General features: G+C 45.1%; 1 protein-coding gene across 2 annotated transcripts in view; it reads right to left on the bottom strand.

Annotated features, from left to right (window-relative positions):
• Nucleotides 1-22,451, bottom strand: part of LOC138295386 (uncharacterized) — a 153,027-nt gene that overhangs the window by 26,076 nt on the left and 104,500 nt on the right. The window contains exon 1 of one of the 2 annotated variants that reach the window (XM_069233651.1): nt 5,153-5,292. The exons of the other annotated variant lie outside the window; for it this stretch is intronic. The gene's annotated coding sequence lies outside the window, so the exon portion shown is untranslated. Of the gene's footprint in view, nt 1-5,152; nt 5,293-22,451 lie in introns of those variants that run through there. 2 annotated transcript variants of the gene reach the window in all.

Here is a 22,451-nt window from a genome sequence, read left to right as displayed (position 1 = left end):
GTAATTGGGTTTCCTTGAGAAATAAGAAACCTTAGACTATCTTTTAGAAAGCACATCCTGTAAAATCTTAAAATAAATTATCACACTTCTTATGCCCTTAGATTAAAATGGCTGCCATTTGAGCAGCAATCTACTGCTGGACCTTACTCAGTAAAGGCAATCACAGGCTTTCCAAAAGCTTGAATTATGATGTTGAAATCTCAAATTAAAGTACCTCATTACAGGATTGTGTTTTCTTTTACGTGGGCGCAGAATACATATAAGAGCAACTATAAAATAGCCTCCTTATTGCAGAAATGCATGAATTCATGCTCTTATAGCCTCAGCTCCAGCCTGGACATCAGTTGTCCAAAAAGCTACACCTAGCCAAAGTGACCTCGAGCATCCTTTGATCACATCACAGGTGTGATGTCAAGAACCCCTCTAAGCCCCTCAGCAGCCTCCTTTGTGGGTTTAGGAGGTGATTCCTCAAAGTGAACCAGATTCATCCCACCCATTCTCCACTTCAGCCCTTGCCTTCATCACCCCTGAGATAAGAGGAAGAAAGGGGACTCGCAGGGTCCTCCTAAGTAACCTTCACAGGCTCTGCTGATCCCAGCAAGAACTTCTCATGTCTCCACATTTGCTGCCTTGTCCCCTGTAGCACATGTACATGGTTTGTACTATGATTTCACATAGACCTTGAAAAGCGCAGGTACACAACTTGGGTTGGAGAAGGACTCTAGATTGGTGTTTGTGATATATGCCCAGTGTGACGCCTTATGGGATATATGCCCATGTGAGCACGCAAAAAAGGAGGTTGTCAGAACGGAGAGCAATTTTTTATCTATTGTGTACAAAATTTCTAAATACGGTGAAGTTGGCGACTGCAGAACTACTTGGAGGTGCCAACTACTCATGACTAATGGCCTGGCACCTGGTTGCCAGTGCACACTTTTGGCACACTACTTGACAATAGCGCTCATGGTAAAGGCAGTGTAAATGAGGGAGTGTTTCGAGAATGACTTGCATCTAAGTGCTGACCCATCAGTGTTGTGGTATGTTGCAGCAGTTGCTGATCTTCATGTAACAACCCGGCTTAGTTTATCAGTTTATCCTTTGGCCACTGCTCGGTTTTCCAGAGTAATGACTGGAAGCATTTTTCTAACCTTACATATTAGAAAATACATCCAATACAATGTGATTAAATTGGCGGACTTATGTTAGGGAATTGCTTTGTTGATTATTTTTTTATTTGTAGCCATCTGTGTGTCTTCTAGGATTGTATATTGGTAAGACAACTTACCTCGTCCTAACGCTTACTGCATGAACGTATGTCTGGGTGCCTGCACTGTATTTGCTGTAAAAGCACATGGCTTCTCTGGCCATCCTCTGTGGCAGATACTGACCATTTACTGGTTGACATTCGGTGAAGAGATGTGGCCAAAATTCTTCCTCTTGCTGAGATTCTTTATCTTCAACTTCTCAGTCCTGTCACATTTTCTATTTCTCCTTCATTGTTGGTTTACGGTTACTTTAGCAACTTTTCTGGTAGTTTTACTTTGTCCAAAACTTTCTGATTGGAGGTGTGGTGCAGTTGAATTTACCTGTTAGAATGCAGGAGGATGGGATGGTGTATGTCTACCCTCTGTAGAAAGCTGTCAATCTCAATCCTTAGTCAATGATGGTATCCTTTAGAATCCACAGCCTGAGTGCTGAAGGTGCATCCACAAGCCCTTTCTTAAGAAAGATGGGCCAGTAAGATAACTCGGCAAGTTAGGCTGTTGCTCCTACTAGTTGTTTGTTCGTGGTTGGACTCATAAAGCACACAGGTAGGCATCTTGGTGCTACAGAAGACAAAATTGGCATTGATGCTGATTGAGATAGGTTTCTTCTGCTCCCTTTAGGATCTGAGTAAAGTCTACACTGCAGAACAAATATTCAAACCATGGTGTGTGTGTGTGTGACTTATCATTGCAAGGTTGATAAAATGATCCTTATTAAGTCAAGCAATAATAATATTTATTATGTGCAGTGCTGAAAATCAACATGAAAATGTGGTGGCCAATGCTTTTCAAAAACACAGTTGTTAATGGCTGTCTCTTGAGAATCCTCTCTTTCAGTCTAGGAGTGTGACAAACCTTCCCCCCTCATCCGCCCCTTCCCGCACCACCAACATCCAAGGGTTTGTGACTTGTGAAACATATAGTTCCATCTTTTAAAATGTCTTGAGGTATCATGTGTAATAGAGCTATAAGTGAGGACTTTGAACTATGTTAATATCTCGTCAGCAATATGTCCAGTCAAAGGTGCTGTGTTAACAACCAATGTTAATACAATAGCCACGCGTCCTTGGTGCAGCAGTTTTGCTTCTTTGCTGCTGGGTATCCTTTTCTGAGCACACCGATTTACTTGCTTTCGGTTCTTCCGGGTTTTCGGATTCATTCGTTTCCATACCCCAGTTGTGTATTGCCACTGTCAAAACCATGCCACCCACTTTGTAACAAAGCCCTGGTTCATTTCCCCAAATGAATGATTTTGCCCTAAAATTCAATACGAATGCTAGGTACTGAAGGATCCCTCAGACTTTCTTAAATTCTTTAATATTTGTATATTTACAAATTTTCAACTGTGAAGATGTGATTTGCAACCATGCTGCAGTGGCCATTCTGAAGAAGTAGGTCAGCTTCAATCCCAACATGTCACATGTCGTGTCTCTCTCATTGGACTGGGTTGGCCAACAAACATTCACCTTTGTATGTATTTCTCACCTAGTTTACTACCTTAAGACTTGTCTCCATTCTGTGTAGCTGGATTTGATCGACTGCAGGAAAAACAGCTTAATACAAATTTACCGCATGCATACTTGATTAGTTATGAATTCCCTTGGACACTGAATCAAAGTAATATATTGATTTCCACCTTACTAAACATTCTTGTCAGCCTCGATGATGGGAAATATTTCCCTGGCTGCTTCATGCTAATTTCTGTGTTCCACCTTCAGGGCTACATAAAATGCAAAGACTTTTGCTGTATAAAAAACAAAGACCCTATGCCAGGATGGACATCATTTCTAGCATATTTCTGTATCCATTTGAGACCTGAGGGTTGTTGCTTCACTGCATTTAACCTTTTACTCTTGACTGGGACATCTGTATGATACGGCACACTAGGAATCATCGTCAGAACCTGCATCCCATAGCTGAGGATTATCGACACACCACAGTAGCCTAAAAACCAGGAATCATTCAAGGGCAATATTACGAAATATTGACTTTTTAAGGAAACAGGTTACTGATGTAGGACATAATGTTGAGTGAGAACATGCCTGACTCAGTTCACAAAAGAGAGAACAAATTCCCCGCTGTCATTAAATTTGAAAAAAAAAAACATCGCTATGGCAAAGCGGATTCTTTTATTTGTAACCATTTGGTGCGATTGTGTAAAATCATTATAAAAGTGCTTTTAATAATATATTTAAGTAATATATATATATATATGTACAAATATATATATTTTAATATCAGTGTAGAAAAAAATGAACACATTTAAAAATATAGACAGGGTATTGTATCAGTGGACCTTAACAACCTCATGGTGAATGTTCAATGCTATGTTTTTTTAATGCTACGGAATTTACAACACTCAGATTTTTCCAAAAATGCAATAAATGTTTTTATTAAAACTATATTCTAATTTGTTTACGAAATACCAATCATGTTCTGCCCCACTGGAAAATTGATTGCCTGTGTTTTCTTTATAAAAGGGACTAGTACAATCGGAGTTGAGGGTATGTACAGAAAAGTTCAGGTTAACTGCATTTTAAAATAGTCATATTTTTTCAGAGGCAGATATAATAGAAAATCATATTTTGAATAAAGATTTTTAAGCATTTTTAAATAAATGTAAATGTATGTAAATAAATGTCCTTCACGTAGTTGTTTTACTTCTACAACCAACATTTGAGTCAAGACCTTTAATTGAAATGTCTGAGAAGTTTGAGAGAGGGTGTGTGTGTGTTTTATTTTTGCATAGGCAATTACTTGTGTTGACCTCTAAGAGGAGAATTAAGTGTCTTTCGCCATAAACCTGAATGTTTATTTGTAAATACTAGTATTTTTTTCTTGATTGAAATGTTGTTTTATATTACACAGCCCTGAACCAAGCAGGCTTCGGAGTCCTTTATATTAGGATATACAATATGTAATAAAGAATACCATGTGGCAAAAATGTAGTTAGCCATAAAATAGGCAGCAGTGACAATTACATCTTCTGTAGTTAAAACAGATAAAAGGAGCCAGCGCATTTTATGGATTGATGAGAAAAGGACGTGGTGTGGGAATAAAGAACAGGTTACTTAATATTCGGTAATGCTTTTTCTGGTGGGTACAGTATCTATCTGTGGATTCCTCACCTTTTGAATACTCCCAATGCACCAGCATTTGACGGAAACTTTTTCTTTCTAACTCTCCACATCGAATAGGGAAGTCACAATGGAATGGCTCCGCATGAGACTGTGTCTGACATCTTTGGGGCCATAAGAAGTCCTCGCCGGCGTGCTGACATCAGTTTCACCCACTTCTTTTCTGTGCCTTCAATGCGGAGGTATGAAAACCAACATCGCAAGCACAGCATGTGTGAACTCAACAATTTATATACATTTATATGGAAACATACATTTTGTATATATAGTTTGCAACATATATACAACACAATTTCCTCCTTGATATATCCTGTGTATCCAGAAAGGCAACAGGAGGCAAGTGGGCCAGTGGGGAATCCGCAGTAAATACTGTATCCACTAGAAAAAGCGTTACCGAAGGTAACTAACTTGTTTTTCTGCTGCATACATCTACTTGTCGATTCCTCACATTTTTAATACAGTCCCAAACCAATCCTGCGCTCAGAGGTGGGTGTCCGTCTGTCTATGCCAAGAAATCCTGTAGCACTGCCTGGTCAAAATGGCCGTCCCTCCTCACTTCTGAGTCCAAGCAGTAATGTTTTGCGAAAGTGTGGAGGGAAGCCCAAGTTGCTGCCTTGCAAATGTCCACAACAGGTATACCTCTAGCCAGTGCCAAAGTAGCAGACTTAGCCTTGGTCAAATGATCTCTAATACCCTCAGCAGGTTCTTACTTTGCCAATGTATAACATTTTGATGCAAAGGATGACCCACCTTGACAATGTTGTTTTGTGGATGGCTTTGTCTTTCATCTTGCATACACAGCCGATGAACAACTGATCGTCTGTCCTAAATTTGCTTTTCTTGTCCAGGTAGAAGCCCAGCGCTCTCTTAGGATCCACACGATGCAGGCTTTCCTCCTCCTTAGAGAGATGGGGAGGAGGGTAAAAGGATGAAATGGTGATAGACTGCCCTAAATGAAAAGGATTCACTGCCTTTGGCAGGAAAGCTCTCCTGGTTCTCAGAACCACCTTGGTGGTATGAGAAGTAGTAAAAGGGGGTTTAACACTCAGAGCTTGCAGCTCACAAACACGTCTAGCTGATGTGATCACTACTAGAAAAACAGTATTTATGGTAAGGAGCATCAACAGGGAACTATGTAAAGGCTCAAACATAATACCCATTAGGTACAATAAAACTAAATTTAAATTTCACTGAGACATGATGAATGGAGTGTGAGGATACATTTTAGCTAACCCTTTAAGAAACCTTAAAACTATAGGGGACTTAAACAATGAGGGTTGCTCAGGTAAACAAATAAATGCTGACAGGGCAGACAAATAACACTTCACTATCGCGACTACACAACCTTGTTGTGCCAAGGAAAGAGCAAATTGCAAAAAAATAAGTGCACCTTTAAAGGGTCAACATGTCCGTGTTCAAACCATTTAACAAACTTGGCCAATATATTCACATAGACAGTTTTGGTCGAGTTTCAACTGGCCGGTAGAATAACATCCACCACATCCGCAGGAAGAAAAAAGGAATTCAGGTTGCTCCATTCAATCTCAAGGCATGTAGGTGCAAGCTTAGGAGTTGGGGGTGTAGAAACTGCTCCTCCGACAGCGAGAGGAGGTCTGCCCTGTGAGGGAGACAGAGCGGAGGGCACAGTCAGAGCTAAAGGATGTCTGTGTACCACACCCTTCTCTGCCAATCCGGAGCTATCAATATGACTTGGGCCTGGTCTTGGTGAATCTTCCTCAGAACCTGAGGATTCAAGGGTATGGGGGAAACACATAAAGTAGCCAGGTTCTCCACCTCAATTGAAACGCGTTCCCTGCATCTGATACTGGAGGCTGTAGAATGACGGGCAGTGCGCATTTTGGCGAGTCGCATACAGCTCTATCCGAGAAAAAACAAAAAATGTCACAAAGGGAGAAAGCAGAAAGCTGCAAGAATGGGCTGAAGGAGCAGGGAGTGGCTGTAAATTGATTAAAGAGGCCAGAGATGGCTTCAGGATTACGCTGCCTCAGTATTCAATGCTCGCACATTTAAATGCAGCAGCCGCGTGTTTAAGAGGAGGGCTTTGGGCACCGGCACGTTCCACGGAACGCCTGCATCTAAACGCTGACCCCATCCACGTCGCCAATGAAATGAAAGGAGTCTGGCAGATTCCAAGGAAACATCCTCACTGGCAAAAATATCGGAATAGCATCAAAACAACACCAATCTCTAGTCTACCTGCCACCCCTTGTAGGCATATAACTTTTGTACCCCAGCCTTCCAAGTCTGCACGCTATAATGCATCCAGGCCACTGAGAGCTAAATCAACACATTACCTGATACTCTGGGTAGGTTTTGTGCAGCCATTCCTTGTACCCTCTCTAGCAGTATAGCTGGATTTGGCACCACACTGCTGCCTAGAGAACAGTATTCGCCATAAATTGTGATTTTTCATACCTTGGGCAAATTGTTTTATGAATGTACCTTAATTCTGAGTCTTAAGGCTAACAAGCATTCTCAAAGCCAGCATCTCTGGCATTAGTGGCAGTGGTGTGATGATTATTTTTATTCATAAAATGACACAAAAATTTTAAAAAAAAGGTAAAAAAGAAAACATGCTATCTAAACCTGGTGGTCATATGCTTGCAATAAAAATTGGAATTACAAAAAATAACCATTACATATAATTTCAGTAGAACAATATGGGTGCTACCTTGAAGGTACTTTACGTAGACTAGGAAGAGAAACCCTTTTTCAGTTTTAATGTACATCACGGGGAAATATGATATTTGATGCAAAAAAATGTATTTACTAGCTGGCTCTGAATTAGTCTTAAATGAAGCAACACATCAGAACGATTTTGCTTTATGGAATAAAAAAATGCACAGGGAAAGTAAAATGTTGGCTACCAGACATGGCACTAAAAAACACCACTGTTTAAGCGGTCATGCACATTTGATCAATCAAAATGGTGTGGTGGATGGAAGGAAAATGTGAATGACAGCTGACCAGACCAATGGATGAAGAGGGCTGACCCAATGTCCCTCTGCGTGTTGTATATACTCCTTTTTTATGATTTTTTTTATTATGTGAGGCTAGCGAGACAGCTAAAGTTCTCTCTAAACCAGAATTTAAAAAAAGAAACCTTTATACTGCATGTGGATGGATGCTTCGGAGATTATATGCTGATTTTTCGCTTTCAGTGTATAGGGATTTGTCTGCGAGCAGTAGACTCCCTTCGAGAGACCTAAAGCTGGCGTGCCTAGAAGATAAAATGCGCTTGGTGCAAGAGGGAGTTCACATACTATGAGCACGTCAGAGGGTCTAATCTGTTTACCGCTAAGAGGTGCTGCTATGAATGACTGAGGGGAACCGGTGGCGCGCTCACGGAATGACCATCTGACGGCTAAGCCATTACCTCCTGGCACCCCAAAGCCGGCGAATGGCCCAGCTAATTGGACTTTAAGTGTCTCTCTCTTGCTAATGCACTCTGTCATTAACTTCAGCATAAAGAGTGTGCGCTCGTGATCATCCTCGGCGTAATTAGAACAGGGTCCCCCCGGAAGAGCATTCTTGGCGTCATTAGCCTTGGATGAGGTGAACGTAAAGTGGTTTTACACCGTCAGTCGGCCCAGTGTCCGGAAGGCGGAAACTGACACGAGATGCTGAGCAGGGGCCTAGGTTGGTCAGTTTTGGGAAGGGGGCGTGAGCTTCAGTTTCCCCAACAATCAGTCTGGCACTTAATTTGTAAATAAAAAGGTGCCGGTGCCCAAAGCTCCTCTGAAACACGAGGTTGCTGCAATTAAACGCGCAAGCACTGAATACTGAGGCAGCGTAATCCCGAAGCAATCTGGGGCCCCTTTAATCCATTTACAACCACTCCCTGCCCCTTCAGATCACTCTTGTTGCTTTCTGCTTTCTCCCTTTGTGACGCTTTTCAGTTTTTCTCTTCCTCTAACTTTCCGATGTGTCTTTTTCTCGCAGTAAATGCTTGAGGCAGAAAAATAAGTGCCGGTGCCCCCGCACCTGAAACCACCGGCTCAAATTAAGCACTGGATATAGAAGAACATGTAAAACACGCTATTAAAGGATTGAGTTCAAATTGGATAAGAAAGGGTGAGATATGTATGGCACCCCATAAATACAATCATTGTGAATTGTACTACCTACCAGTTATAGTATTTACCTACTAAAGCCCGATGACTGTTGTATCTACTAACCCAACAGCAGTCCAAGGGGGCCCTGGCTTGCATCAGGGCCTGCGGCATCTTTGCTACTCTCCTGATGACAAGTAATGCCAGGCTACCCTCGGGTACGAGAAGCATGCCTCATGCACACCGCGCCAGAGAAAGAGAAGCCGCAGACATGTAGCCATCACACAGACACGCAGATGGCAGGGGCCAGCAGGGGATGAAACATGGCGCTTCCACCCCGAAGGGGTCTGTGGCCAAACAAGCATTGGCTGGATGGGTCTGATCAGCATTTCTGCGGCAGGGGAGGGGAATGAGAGACAGGCCCACTTTGCTTATGACCATCCCAAAGAACGCGTTCTGCTGCTTCCTGGGGGGCTGGTGTGGGGCCTGTAGCCCCAATGAGACTCTTCCGAGGGGTCGCGTGGCTTAGTCCTCCCTATGGCCTGCATTCAGTGGTTAATTTGTGCTTGTTGTTTCGGCCGGGGCTTATTCTTCTGCTTCAAGTATTTGTTGTGAGCAATCAATCAATCAATCAATCACATTTATAAAGCGCGCTACTCACCCATAAGGGTCTCAAGGCGCTGGGGGGGAGGGGGTCAGTGCTCGAAGAGCCAGGTCTTGAGCTGCCTTCTGAAGGGGAGGTGTTCGGGTATGGCGCGAAGGTGACTGGGCAGGGAGTTCCAGGTCTTCGCTGCCAGAAAAGAGAAGGATTTTCCTCCGGCGGTGGTTTTGCGGATGCGGGGAACGGCTGCCAAGGCCTGACCGGTGGAGCGCAGAGTGCGCGGAGGAGTGTAGAAGGAGACGCGGGAGTTGATGAGTTTGGGTCCGAGGTTGTAGAGGGCTTTGTGTGCGTGGGTGAGGAGTCTGAAGGTGATCCTCTTGTTGACCGGGAGCCAATGGAGTTTTCTCAGGTGTCCGGAGATGTGGTGGTGGCGAGGTATGTCCAGGATGAGTCGTGCTGCGGCGTTCTGGATCCGTTGAAGTTTCCTTTGCAGCTTGGTGGTGATGCCGGCGTACAGAGTGTTCCCGTAGTCCAGGCGGCTGGTGACGAGGGCGTGGGTGACGGTCTTCCTGGTGTCGATGGGGATCCAGCGGAAGATCTTGCGGATCATGCGGAGGGTGTTGAAGCACGCTGAGGTCACCGAGTTGACCTGTCTGGTCATGGAGAGAGGGAGGAGTCCAGGATGAAGCCGAGGTTGCGTGCGTGGTTGGTCGGTTGGGGAGTGCTGCCTAGGGCGGGGGGCCACCAGGAGTCGTCCCATGCGGAGGGGGTAGGGCCGAGGATGAGGACCTCCGTTTTATCTGTGTTCAGTTTCAGTCGGCTGTCTGTCATCCAGGTCGCTACTTCCTTCATGCCGTCGTGCAGTCTGGTCCTTGCTGATGTGGGGTTGTTGGTGAGGGATAAGATGAGCTGGGTGTCGTCGGCGTAGCAAAAGACACATATGGGTAAGTCGGAGGAATAGAAAAACGAAAAAGCGTCACAAAGGGAGAAAGCAGAAAGTTGCAGGAGTTGAGCTGAATGGGCAGGGAGAGGCTGTAAATGGATTAAAGAGGCCAGAGATGGATCAGTATCCTGTGCTCGTACATTTAATTGCAGCAGCCGCGTGTTTAAGAGGAGGGCTTTGGGCACCAGCATGTATTTTAATTACAAATTAAGCACTGCCTGCAATGCACATGAAGACACACGCGCATGGACCATGGCCTGCAGCATCTGCGTGCAGGGTGTTTGCTGTGCTACGACACTACTATGTGTCCAACCTGTCCTGCTCTCTCTGCTTTTACTGCTGGGCCCGATATGCAACCAGGTTTGGTTAGGTTTGCAGCTGTACAGCGCAGCGTTCACTCTGGTGGGTACTTTGGCTCTAAAACAGAGACCAAATTAATTCAACATCTCTGTTCACAAGCCAACCCATGATGATTACGTTTGTGTGGGAGGGAGCAGCCATCTTTTTAGCAGTTTCTACATTTTCGATGTTCAGAATCCTTATGCATGTGGACCAGAAAGATGTTCAAAAAGTACAGCGGCCTTCACTAAAAAATACACCCCCACTAACCGTCTTGCAATGGGACATGGGCACTGATACAAGGAACTTGCTACCTGGTCATGTTCTTCTATGTTGTACTAGTTAAACCAGTGATGGAGAGGAGGGAGGCGTTGACAGAAACATTGATTTGTGCACCAAGCACACAGGCCTAGTTTATCTCTCCACCAATAGTCTCTGCAATCTAAACAGAGAACTAACCACGCTGCAAAATTCTATATAGACTGAAGTTTCAGGATCAAATATTCCTGCAGCCCTAATCTATCTGAACAGAAACAACGCTTATCAGGGTTTCCAGCTTTATGTGAAAAAGAAAATCACTGAAGGGTATGTGGTAAGGTAAGAAAACAGAAAAATACAAGCATCGACCACAGCCCATCCGGTGAACAGAAATGAGGTGGCCATAAACTGCCTCGGCAGAGAAGCCACTGCGCCCAATCAGCCAATGAAAAGCCTGCTTTGGCTCTGCCAGATTGATAGATAATGCCAGGATAATCTCCAACATGCAGTCACCATCTGGAAAGATGCAGCGTAGTTGCTGAGCAACAGATACTTAAAACCTCAAGATCTGAGGCATCCTCCTGCAGTGTGACTAGGAGAGCACCAGAGTCCTCAGGGCCTCTGGGCTTCCATGTGACTTCAGCTGGCTGACTGTCAGTGCCACACTTTACACAGTCAGACTGACCCAACATTCTCCTCTCTCGATGTCCTTTCACCCTCTGCCACCTGTCCCTGTGTCCCATGTCTCTCTCTCTGCTGACACCCCTCTTGTCAGTTTCTCTGCCTACTCCCATGTCCTTGTTCCCTCCTAATTTTACCATTCACGACTACCTGTCCCTTCTTACGCCCACTGCATGCCTTCCACCATTTACTAACATAACTGAATCGTATTTTCTGAAATACTAAGGGCCATATTTATGGTCAAGTCACGTAGTGACAGGGATATGGCAGGAATGCACTGTATTGAAAGAACTACACTGCATTCCTGTCCTTTCCTCTGTGCCGGCGTGTAATGGGCATCCTAGCACCAATGCAGGCACCCTTGCACCACGGTGTAAAAGTGCCTGCCTTGCACGCAGGATCGTTTTTTGTGCAGAATGCAGCACACTTAGAGGAAAAAAACAAGGAGAAATAAAGGTATCTCTCGCTGTCACGCGTCTCCGGGGGAGGCATATCTTTTTGGCGCACTCCCAGGTTTACCTGTTGTTGTAAATCAGGGAATGTGTCAAAATCTATGGATATTGCGTGAGAACACCCACGGAAACGCCTCTCTGGAGCAGAGTAATACAACATAGCGATTTGCGCTGCGTTACATTATTCACGATTTATGAAGCCATGCAGGACCACCCAAGGTAGCCTTGCGTGGCTTCATAAATCTCATTTTTCATTTACGTCACTCTTGCAACAAGTTGCGTGGTGCTAGCGCAACGCAAAGGGGCTCATAAATATGCCCCACAGTGCACGTTAGCAACTCCCCAGATGTAGAGAGCCCAGCCTGCCAGGTGCGGATCTCTCCGCCTTAAATGGAGCAAAATCTGTAACAGCTCCATTGAGGGAACTGATCCTTCGACGTGTGGGCACCATGCTTAATGCACCCACTGTGCTAAATATTCTGTTCAGCAAGAACAAACTCCCAAAGCTAAACATGTTAATAACAGACATGGAGGTTTTCTCTCTGTGTGTAGTGACAATAGTGCCTCCACCCAGAACCGCATGTCTTGCACGGTGGTCCCGAGTAGGGAAAACAAGCAACAGTTGCCAATCCCGCCCCCCCAGAAACAAACTGGGCACTAAGCCCATTAGAGCCCGGTCAAGGATTCCTGGCAGCAGACATGACTGACACGCCAGTGGTTGAAACCCAGCTGCTGGCCACCTCTAAATGGGGCGCAGCACCTGCAAGTATGATGACATGGAGCATCTGTCTTTTCACAGATGCAACTTTACGCCAGCCTCCAAATGCCCATGAAAGACTCTGCATAGGGCAGCAAGTATCCCTGCCTCAGATGCTGGAACTAGAATCCAGCTTTCCCGATTTAAATGATAGCAGACTGGCCACAGGTTCACAATTCGCAGCATCAGCCTGAACAACAGAACCATGGACCCTAAAATCCAAAGTTCTCAGACACCTTAGATTTTTTCTGAATGCCAACTTCCTCTCTGCAAGGCCAGATAATCACAAACCAGGAGTGACTGCCAAAGGATGCCTTCTTCCGCTGCAGTTCTCCCTTGTGTCACTAGATGGAGCAGCATTACAGGTTCTCAGTACTTGAAGACTGCATGACAAACAGGAGCACAGTGCTCTCCAAGATGATACAGAAACTTTCTTAATGATATGGACAGGGAAAATAAATTCCTGACTTACAGGCTGCAGCATATTTAGGAGCGTACGTTCCAATCTGTAAAATTAGTATTATTTTACTTGGCAGTCATAGGAAGCAATCACAGAAGTAAACCTTTCTGACAAGTATTGTTATCACTGCTGTTAAAATGCAATTTGCATTAACTGCAGAGACGTCAGAACACCTGCAGCTGCATTCCACAGCTTTCCCTATTCCCAGCTCCCCAGTTTCCAAAGTGTCCGCGTGAGTAGCTCACTCAGTTCAGGTTTTTAATTGGAATTCTGCTACTTGTAGTCTGGATTTTATAACTTGATAAAAGCACCGAAAGTTCCAGAATGCAAAGAAAAACCCTGGCCTGGCTTAGCTACTCACGCATGAACTTGGGAAACCTGAAAGCCTGGCCTATGCCCTCCATCAGTTCCCCAAGCCACTTCTCATCTCTCAGTTTGCTTCAGGGCAGCTCAGAGAGAGCACATGGCGAGGTGTGGGAGGACAGAGAACATAACTGTACAAGGTAGGATTCTTCTCAACCATGCTTTCAGTGACATCATAGCCAACATGGGGTTAAAAAAGCCATGTCTATCAATCTTTCATTCAATCAGGATTTGTAAAGCGCGGCTACTCAACCAACAGGGTATTCAGGTGCTTGCAAAATCCCAGAGAAAGCAGTGAAAACGAAGGAAAAGCGAGGAGCAGGCACACAAAAAATGAGGGAAAAGCAAGATGTATGAAGCTGATCTGGTCTGTGGTGGACACCTATGGTGTTGATACCTTATACTAGGTCCAGGTATCCCCTATTAGTGAGGTGTAGTAAGTGTCTAGAAGCCAGGCTCTCTAGAGGTAGCTGTGGATGAGCAGCCAAGACTTATCTAGGAGGAGTGTAAATCACTTGCAATACCACAGCTGTCACACAGCAACTTATCACACCTGAAAAAGAACCACACAGTGTTACAAAAATAAAGGTACTTTATTACAGAAGCACTGAACTAGATTACTTATAGGCAGACCCCCAACTGGAGGTAAGTGGTTAGTACACATATATATAAATAAATATATATATATATATACAAACAGTAATAATTAGGAATTAGCATAAGGAACAACAAGCATTGACAAGAAATTGTAGAAAATAAGAAAAACCTATACTAAAATAGTGGAATGCAAAGTGAAGTCACTCACCCAAGGATTTGGAGTAGTTGGAGGGGAGCTGGGAGAACTCGGGATCCCAATAGGTGAGTGCCTAAGTGACCACCAGCGACCAGGAGAACAGAGGTAAGTACCTGATCTTCCCAAGGACTAACGAGAGGACTTAGAAAAGGAACTTTGCAAGAACAGGACCAGACCTGAGGAACCCAACGGTGGATTCTGGAAAAAGAAGGCCTGCAAAAGAAGGGGACAGAGTCTAGTCCAGTGTGGAGTGTCCAGATGGGGCAGGAGCCACTACCCACTCTTCTGTGGATGAAGGTCCGGGTTGACAGGGAGGAAGATCAGTTGTGGAGCCCTGGAGCTTCAGAGAAGTCCTTGGAGCCATGCAGATTATGTCCCATGTCTGTCACTGGGTCGCAGATGGTCAGTGTTTAGGAGAACTACCAACAAGCCTTGGCAAATATAAGAAGGACCGAAAGAACAGTTGCAAGGCTGAAGAGGACCAGCAAAGACCTGGGGACTCGACCCTTGGATAGGAATCTGGGCTGACCCTCAGCAGTCAGGAAAGCCAGCAGAAGCAGTTGCAGCCCCCAAAGGCAATCCACTGGCAGCAGGCACAGTAAGTTGCTGTGAGGCCAGTTCAGCACACCTGTAGAGGAGCACCAAGTCTCTGAAGCAGCAGAGGAGAGACTGTCCATGCAAAGATGAATTGCTGGAGGCCGGGACTACTTGGAGCCTGAAGATCCATGAGTCAAGAAGCCTTGGTTGCTGCAAGAGTCGCAGTGCACAGGTGAACTGTCCTGCAAGGAAAGGTAATGGCTCACCGTCTCCCAAAGTGGACAGAGGGCAGAGAGGACCAAGGGGAACACTCCAAACACCACCTGTGTTGCAGGATCCATGCAGTTCCATAGGAGGACAGATCCACGCAGCCGGACGTTGTTGCCTTAGGTGCCTGCAGATGCAGGGAAGAGACACCTTCACTCCAAGGGAGATCACTTCTTGCTTCTTGGTGCAGCTGAAGTCTTGTCGACCCCAGACGATGCACAGCCTTCGAAATGTTGCAGATGCTGGAAGGAGCCAGGGAAACAATGTTGCAATGTGAGGTCGTTTCAGATGTTGCAGTCTTGTCGGTTCCTGAAGTGTCCAGTTGCGGTTCTGATGGCCAGGAGCAGAAGAGGCCGGTGCAGAGGAGTCCTGGTGGAGTCTTGCACGTCAAATCTGGGGACCCACCCGCAAGAGAATCCCAAAATAGCCCTAACAGGAGGCTTGGTCACTTTGCATGGTGACCACCTATCAGAGGGGGTCACTGACGTCAATTGACTGACCTGCCCACTCAGATGCCCCAGGGGCCTCTGCACATCTTGTTTCCAAGATCGCAGAATCCAGTGGCCACTAAAAGGAGATCTGAGCACCACCCCTGGGGTAGTGATGGACAGAGGAGTGGTCACTCCCTTTTCTTTTGTCCAGTTTCGTGCCAGAGGCGGGACCGGGTTCCTGGACTGGTGCAAACCGGTTTATGCAAGGAGGGCACCAAATGTGCCCTTCAAAGCAAACCCCTTCCCAGACTTGTAACACCTATTTCCAAGAGAGAGGGTGCTGCCTCCCTCTCACGCAGGAAATCCTTTGTTCTGCCTTCCCCTGCCTGAGCTGGTCAAGCAGCAGGAGAGCAGAAAACTGTCTGATGGGTTGCAGCAGCGCGGGCTGCCCGTAAACCCTGAAAGACTGGCAGGAGCAATACTGGGGGTCCTCTAAGGAGCCCCTAGAGTGCACGGGATCAGTGCATGGGATCATGCCACCAATACTGGCATTAGTATTGGGGTATGATTCTGAGATGTTCGACCCCAAACATGCCTAGATTCGGAGTTACCATTTTGTAGCTGGACACAGGTAGTGAGCACACGGGTAAAATGGCTTCCCGCACTTACAAAGTTCAGTGCAATGGAACTGGAGTTCGTAGGGGGTACCTCTGATCATGCAGTGGTGCCCTCACACACAGGAACCTGCACCCTGCCCTCTGGGCTAGGACAGCCTACCACAGGGATAACTTACAGTGACCTGGTGCAGTGACCAGCAGTGAAAGGGTGCATACACCTTTTCATGCAGGCTGTAATGGCAGACCTGCAGACACAGTTTGCATGGGTTCCCATGGGTGACATAATACATGCTGCAGCCCACGGGGATCTCTGGTGTACCAGTGCCCTGGATACTTAAGTACCATATACTAGGGACTTACAGGGGTACACCAGTATGCCAATTGTGGGGTGTAAAATGTACCAAAGTAACCAAATTTGGAGGAGAGAGCACAATCACTGGGGTCCTGGTTAGCAGGATTCTAGTGAAAACAGTCTAAGCATACTGATAGCAGGCAAAAAGTGGGGGTAGCCATGCCAAAAAGAGGGTAATTTCCTACAGAAGGCACACCAAAAAAAGGAAGAAACTGCAAGGAGAAGGCAGTGAACAATAGGGAAAAGCAATGTATATAGTGTCATTACAAACCACTCCATGGAAAACACCTTTGTTAAATCTTACTATTGTATAAATGTTTAAGGCTTCATCTCGTATTATTTTCCCAGATATGTTCCCACTGTTTTTATTCCCTTGAGCTCTGGAACATGGGCTTTATAATATAACCTGGAGATTGCAGATATGATGACACCAAAGAGCCTCAACGTATTATTCTGAACAAAAACATGGCAGAATGAACTCTTTCACAAGTATTAGACCTTCCCATACCACCAGACTTATTCAATCCTCCACCTTGATCGGATTGAAAAAACTCTTTGGGGGGTTTAGCAGTGGTCCTCCAAGGCTCTCTTAAAATGACAACCTGACGACTTTTCAACGTCTCGCAGAAGAAATAAAAAGGGAAGAGCCATTCTACTCTACATCGTCTACCTTCATAGAACAACTTTCATCAAATAACTTATGGAGCTTCTTAGAGAAAATTCAATCTCCTCTGATAACAATGTTTCCTTAGAGACTTTGAATCACACTCTGGCGACAAGAAAGATTACACACCAAACTAGGTGACTCAAGCAATGAGCCAGAGACGTTAAAAACATGGATCCAACATATTATCAACCATAGTCACCTCTTACTTACAATCCATCCCTTTGGATTAACAGGTCAGCAGACTCCAGACTCAATTAACAGAGATCATGACAAAGATCACGGATAGGGTAGCACCAAAACATCAAAGCATAAAAACAAAAGATCATTAGAAAAGATAACAAAACATGTTAGAAAAGATGTTAGAAAACGAAAAGGGGGAAGTCTGTAGACAAACACTCAATGCCAATACCAAGGACTCAAGAGTGCGAAACAAAACTGTTTTCATACTCCTATACTGCAGCCATTCAAGAACAAGCATTGGCATAGCCAATAGAACTCACCTTTGGGACCCTATAAGTTTTCAGGTATGCAGCACGTTATCCTGGGTGCTGTGCCAGGATGCTACAAAAAGGTTACATGACAAGTCTGACGATGGAAACAGGAGAAGAGGGGCCAATCATCAAAATGTGAAAGACAGTTTAGTTGTATCTTGGATTTGGGATTTTATTTCTATTGAACTTATTGTAAACGTTCGATTTTCTGACCAATGGCAACGTGGAAAGTTCTTTAGGTGATTCTAACTGAGCCTGACTGCACAGAGGAGAGCTGCGCTCATTCTATTCTGTTTGAGGAGCTGAACAGTTCCTGATGATTTATTTTCTATCTTTAACTTTATTGCTTACATTTCTGATGCTGAATGCTGATCCCGTAGACATTGCTTCTCAAATGGTTCAGATAGTTTAGAGTCCCCTGTGTCTGAACCATCCCCTTTCATTGCCCTTTTGCTGAAGCTGATCGAATAGATGTCCAACTGACGAAGATAATCACAGTCTATCGTTCTTGTTGTAATTTGTTCTTGGTTTCTAAGTAAAAAACGCTATTTTAATAGAGCCATAGTTAGATGTTTTCTAAATTAACTTTGACTAAAACTGTTTTGCATGGAGATCAAACATGCTATTCTAATCAGAAGGTTAGTTAGGGAGACCCAGAAAATGTTAAAGTATTACTAAAAGAGTTGATGTTGTTCATTTGCTGAATCTAGATGTAAGTTATTTCTATTGCGCAGTTGTCCTTGCTCTTAATTTGTACTGTGACTCTTGAATGCTTGTCAATGCGTTAGCTAAATTGAGATTCTTTAGAAGATTTGGTCAACCGCTGTTGTTTATGTATGTTTACCGTCTGGTTTTGAGACTAATTTATGGGACATTAGCATAGTTAATATAGGGAAATAAACTTTAAAAACTTTACACAAAGGAGTGGTTATTCGTGGCCAAGTGGGTCATAGTTTGTAAAGATCACTGACTTAAAAAGTATTTGATGATATATATTGATTATGATGTAATCGCTTGGCATTTGGGACTTATGGTGGAATCACTCTAAGCGTAGTCAAATGGTCTATTGAATCTCTAACGCGTCCCCTTATAAATAAACAAAAAAAGACCAAATAAGGACAGGTGTGCTAACACTCGCACTGTGACCAGAAGCAGGGACTGAGGTCCTAAATTTCACTTCGGCAGACGGAAAAGCCCGTCAGTGAAATCGGCTTGCTGGAGAGCACTGCACAACATTGAGAGAGAAAAGCTCCAGAAAAGTTTCTAAGTGCAAAGGTAACATTTTTACCAAGGCCTCCAGCTCAATTTATCTGAGCAGGGCTTAATCGCAGTCAGCCTCAAACTTTGACTTTGTCCTGGTCAAGCGCGACCAGATGTCCCCGGCTGGCGCTATTGATTTATAAGAACTAGAAAGCACATTTTTTAATTTAATCCTAAAAAATTCATAACTCTGGTTCCCTATATTGGATCTTTGTCGATTTGGTGTCATTTTAAAGCTAAAAATATTTACTATTTTTAGGGTCGAGCCTGCGTTGCATGCGCTCGCGCATGCGTATCGCAGCAAGACGCTTTAGTTATTAGAAAAGGGCTCGGAGCAGTGTGTTTCATTGGTTCGTGGGCTTGCCTAGTAAAATCTGCTTGCTTTCATTAGTGGAAGGCATGCTCACGTCATGCCTTTTCCGGTGGTTAGCCCTCCTCGAGCGCAGCGACCAAGTACAGAAAACATGCGAGGCTCGCTGTTTTCTGTCGGATCGTCGACTACTTTTTCTCTATTTTCCTAGCGCGATTTCGCTTGGCAGAAGTCGAGCGCTTTACACAGTTAATTTCACTTTTTCGGGTTACGTACATAAAAGCACTTTTGCCGATAGATGAAAAGTCGGGTTAGGAGTTTACAACGCGATCAGCTCTAACATGAGCAAACGCGAGACCCGTTTCATTGCAAATGCTTGTTATAAATTGGTGTGAGATTTTTATTGTGTGTTGTGTCTTACTTTTTTACTGTACTGGTGTATTTAAATGCTTTACATACCCGTCTCCTAAATTAAGCCTGCCTATTTGTTGCCAAGCTACCAGGGGTTGAGCCAGGGGCTGTTTTGAGACCTTGACTGGACCTAACATTGTCTTGGGGGCAATATTGTTAGGGATAGATGTGTACTCACCTCTACTAATAAATAACCTCCAACAAAATTGTTGTTGAGCGGTGTGGCTGTGGACTTGTATCTGCTAAATTAACTCAGAACAAAAAACTTTTGAATATGGATTTTTGAAATTCGGACTAAAACTGATTTTAATCCATTCTTTTGATTTTCCCATATTTGTTTTATTTCTGATTGTGAAGCTTGTGTGACCCAAGACTAGGGATACCGTGGAGCTGGATCTGGCTAAACTGAACAAACTCAAAGTGGCTGAGCTTAGGGTTCAGTGTAGGGCCAGGAGCCTACATAATAGCAACAAGATCAGGGAGGTAGCGTAGATTAGGTCTCTAAGGCCTGGGTAAAGACAGCTCCGGAGAATGAAAGGGAGGGAGAAGGTCTCCCCTCCAACAACCTCCATCAGGAGGAGGAGGCTGACACCCTGTACACAACTTCCAGTACTAGGTCCGTACTTCCAGCTAGGGGAGAGGAGGAAGGCTCCCCCAGAGGGGAACCAAAACTGTCTCTTGAAGACAATAAGCTACAGGCTCAGTAGGAAGACCTAGCTATAGAGAAGGAGAAGCTAGAGCTGAAAAAGAAGTGAGCAAAGGAAGAAGAGAGAAGAAAGGGTTGCAGCTGCAATGAAGAAGGTGCTGAGATACCCAAGGATGGGAGGGGTAATTTCAGGTTCCCAAGGAAATAATTCCCATTTACACTGAAGGGGATGATATTAACAAATTGTTGACTGCATTCAAGAGGGCCGTTGAGATGAAAGAGGTCCACTCTAAGTATTGGGGTTCATGCCTGTGAGAGCTAATTCCAATAGATGGGAGGAATAGGCTCCTGACCTTACAATGGGAGGAAGTAACATCTTGCTCCGACATGAGGCAATGCTGGGTTAAGAAATGTAATCTGACCCGAGAACAGTACAGGGTGATGTTCAAGAACACCCAGGTGAGCACACAGTCCTAGGTGGATTTTGTAGACATCTCAGTGAAGGCACTGGATTAAGGGTATCCAAGTGGGCAGCTATGAGGTGCTGCATAATTTAATTCTTGAAGAGCACGCCCTGACTAATTCTGTACAAGAAAATTTATGCCAATATCTAGTGGACTCAAAGTTGTCTGGTCCCAGGGAACTGGGAGAGACATCTGGTAAGTGGGTGAGAACCCGGGTTTCTAATCAATACCAGGGAGGTGACCAAAAGAAAGGAGGACAGGTTTCCTCCCAGATTAAAGCTCAGGGGAAAGAAGGACAAAAACAGAAAGAGTCCATATAAGGCTCACAAAAACCTGCACGGGAGGGTGGGACCCCAAGCCATGCCACTTTCAATAAGAAGGGGTATTTGGGGAAGATCTTTGATTCTACAAAGGCTGGAAAGTTTTGTGAACTGATGAAGGCAGGTCAGCGTTTTGACTTGTATCAGCCAGGACACAAGAGAGGAGATGCTGTTTGCACAAAGTAGCCCCCACTGATGGGCAGCCCACAGGGATTGCTAGTGTGCTAGTGTAGGTGTGGGGGTGGAGACTGTCCCAGAGATGGGAAAGGCAACCTTAGTGTCCCTGGGTGGGGTGGAAACTGCAACCCTGGCCCCCTTGCCTCCCAGCACGCAGAGGTACAGACTGATGCCTAAAATCAATGAAACTGAGGTTGAGACTCCGAGAGATATAGGAGCCAGTGTGATTATGGTCACAGAGAAGCTGGTTTCTCTAGAGCAGATCATACCTGGTGTGTACCACCAAGTAAACTATGCGGACAGCAGAACCAAACTCCATCCCTTGGCAGTGGTGAGTTTGGAATGGGGAGGCTTGAGAGGCCCTAAACAAGTAGCTGTATCTCCTGCTCTCCCTGTGGAGTGTCTACTAGGAAATGATCTCAAAGCTTCTGAGTGGTCAGGGGTGGAGAAAATGGTCCATCGAAGGATGCTGGATCTCCCTGGGTGGGTATGTGCTCTGACCACATCACAGGCTTCGCAGCAGGGAAAGGCTGGATGCTTGGACTCTGGAATATTGGGCCAAGCATCCAATGACAGAAGAAAGGGCACTGGGTCTGATGAGCCAACCCTGCAAACTCCAGAGGTGCAGGAGGGCTCTAACCCTGAGGGGGAGGATTTGACCTCTGGGGGTGGAATTCCACCTGTGCAAGATCTGTCCAACATGACAGAATTGACAGGAGATGGTGGATCCACCAGAGAGAAGTTTTGCCAAGGACAAAGACAGTGTCCCACTCTTGAGGGCTGCCTCTATGCAAGAGGAAGGTGATATTAGCGGATCGCATAAAGTTTACTGGGAAGAGGGATTCTTATACACTGAGGCCAGAAACCTCAAGGAGAGAGCCACCAGGAGGCTGGTTGTACCTCAAACGTATAGAGAATTCTTCCTTACTTTGAGCCATTACATCCCCCTGGCAGGTCAATTGGGTCAGAATAAGACTTGGAACCGGTTGGTTAATCATCTCTGTTGGCCTAACATGTCGGTGTGAAGGTGTTCCGTCTCTCCTGTGCAGCCTGTCAGGCCAGTGGCAAGACAATAGGGCAAACCAAATGCTCCCTTGATTCCACTGCCAGTGGCTGGGCCTCCCTTTGAGAGGGTGGGGGTAGACATTGTTGGTCCCCCAGACCCACCAACTGCATCAGGGAACAGGTATATCTTGGTGGTAGTGGACCATGCCACAAGGTACCCTGAAGCAATTCTCCTCAGAACAGTCACTGTTCCTGCTGTAGCTAGGGCCCTACTTGATGTGTTCACTAGAATGGGTTTCCCAAATGAGGTTGTTTCAGACAGGGGAACAAATTTCATGTCCGGCTATCTGAAAGTAATGTGGGATGAATAATGG

The sequence above is a fragment of the Pleurodeles waltl genome, chromosome 5 (genome assembly GCF_031143425.1).
Source record: "Pleurodeles waltl isolate 20211129_DDA chromosome 5, aPleWal1.hap1.20221129, whole genome shotgun sequence".
Taxonomy (NCBI): domain Eukaryota; kingdom Metazoa; phylum Chordata; class Amphibia; order Caudata; family Salamandridae; genus Pleurodeles; species Pleurodeles waltl.
The sequence above is the reverse complement of the archived record's forward strand: the minus strand, read 5'-3'. Positions and strand labels throughout refer to the sequence as shown.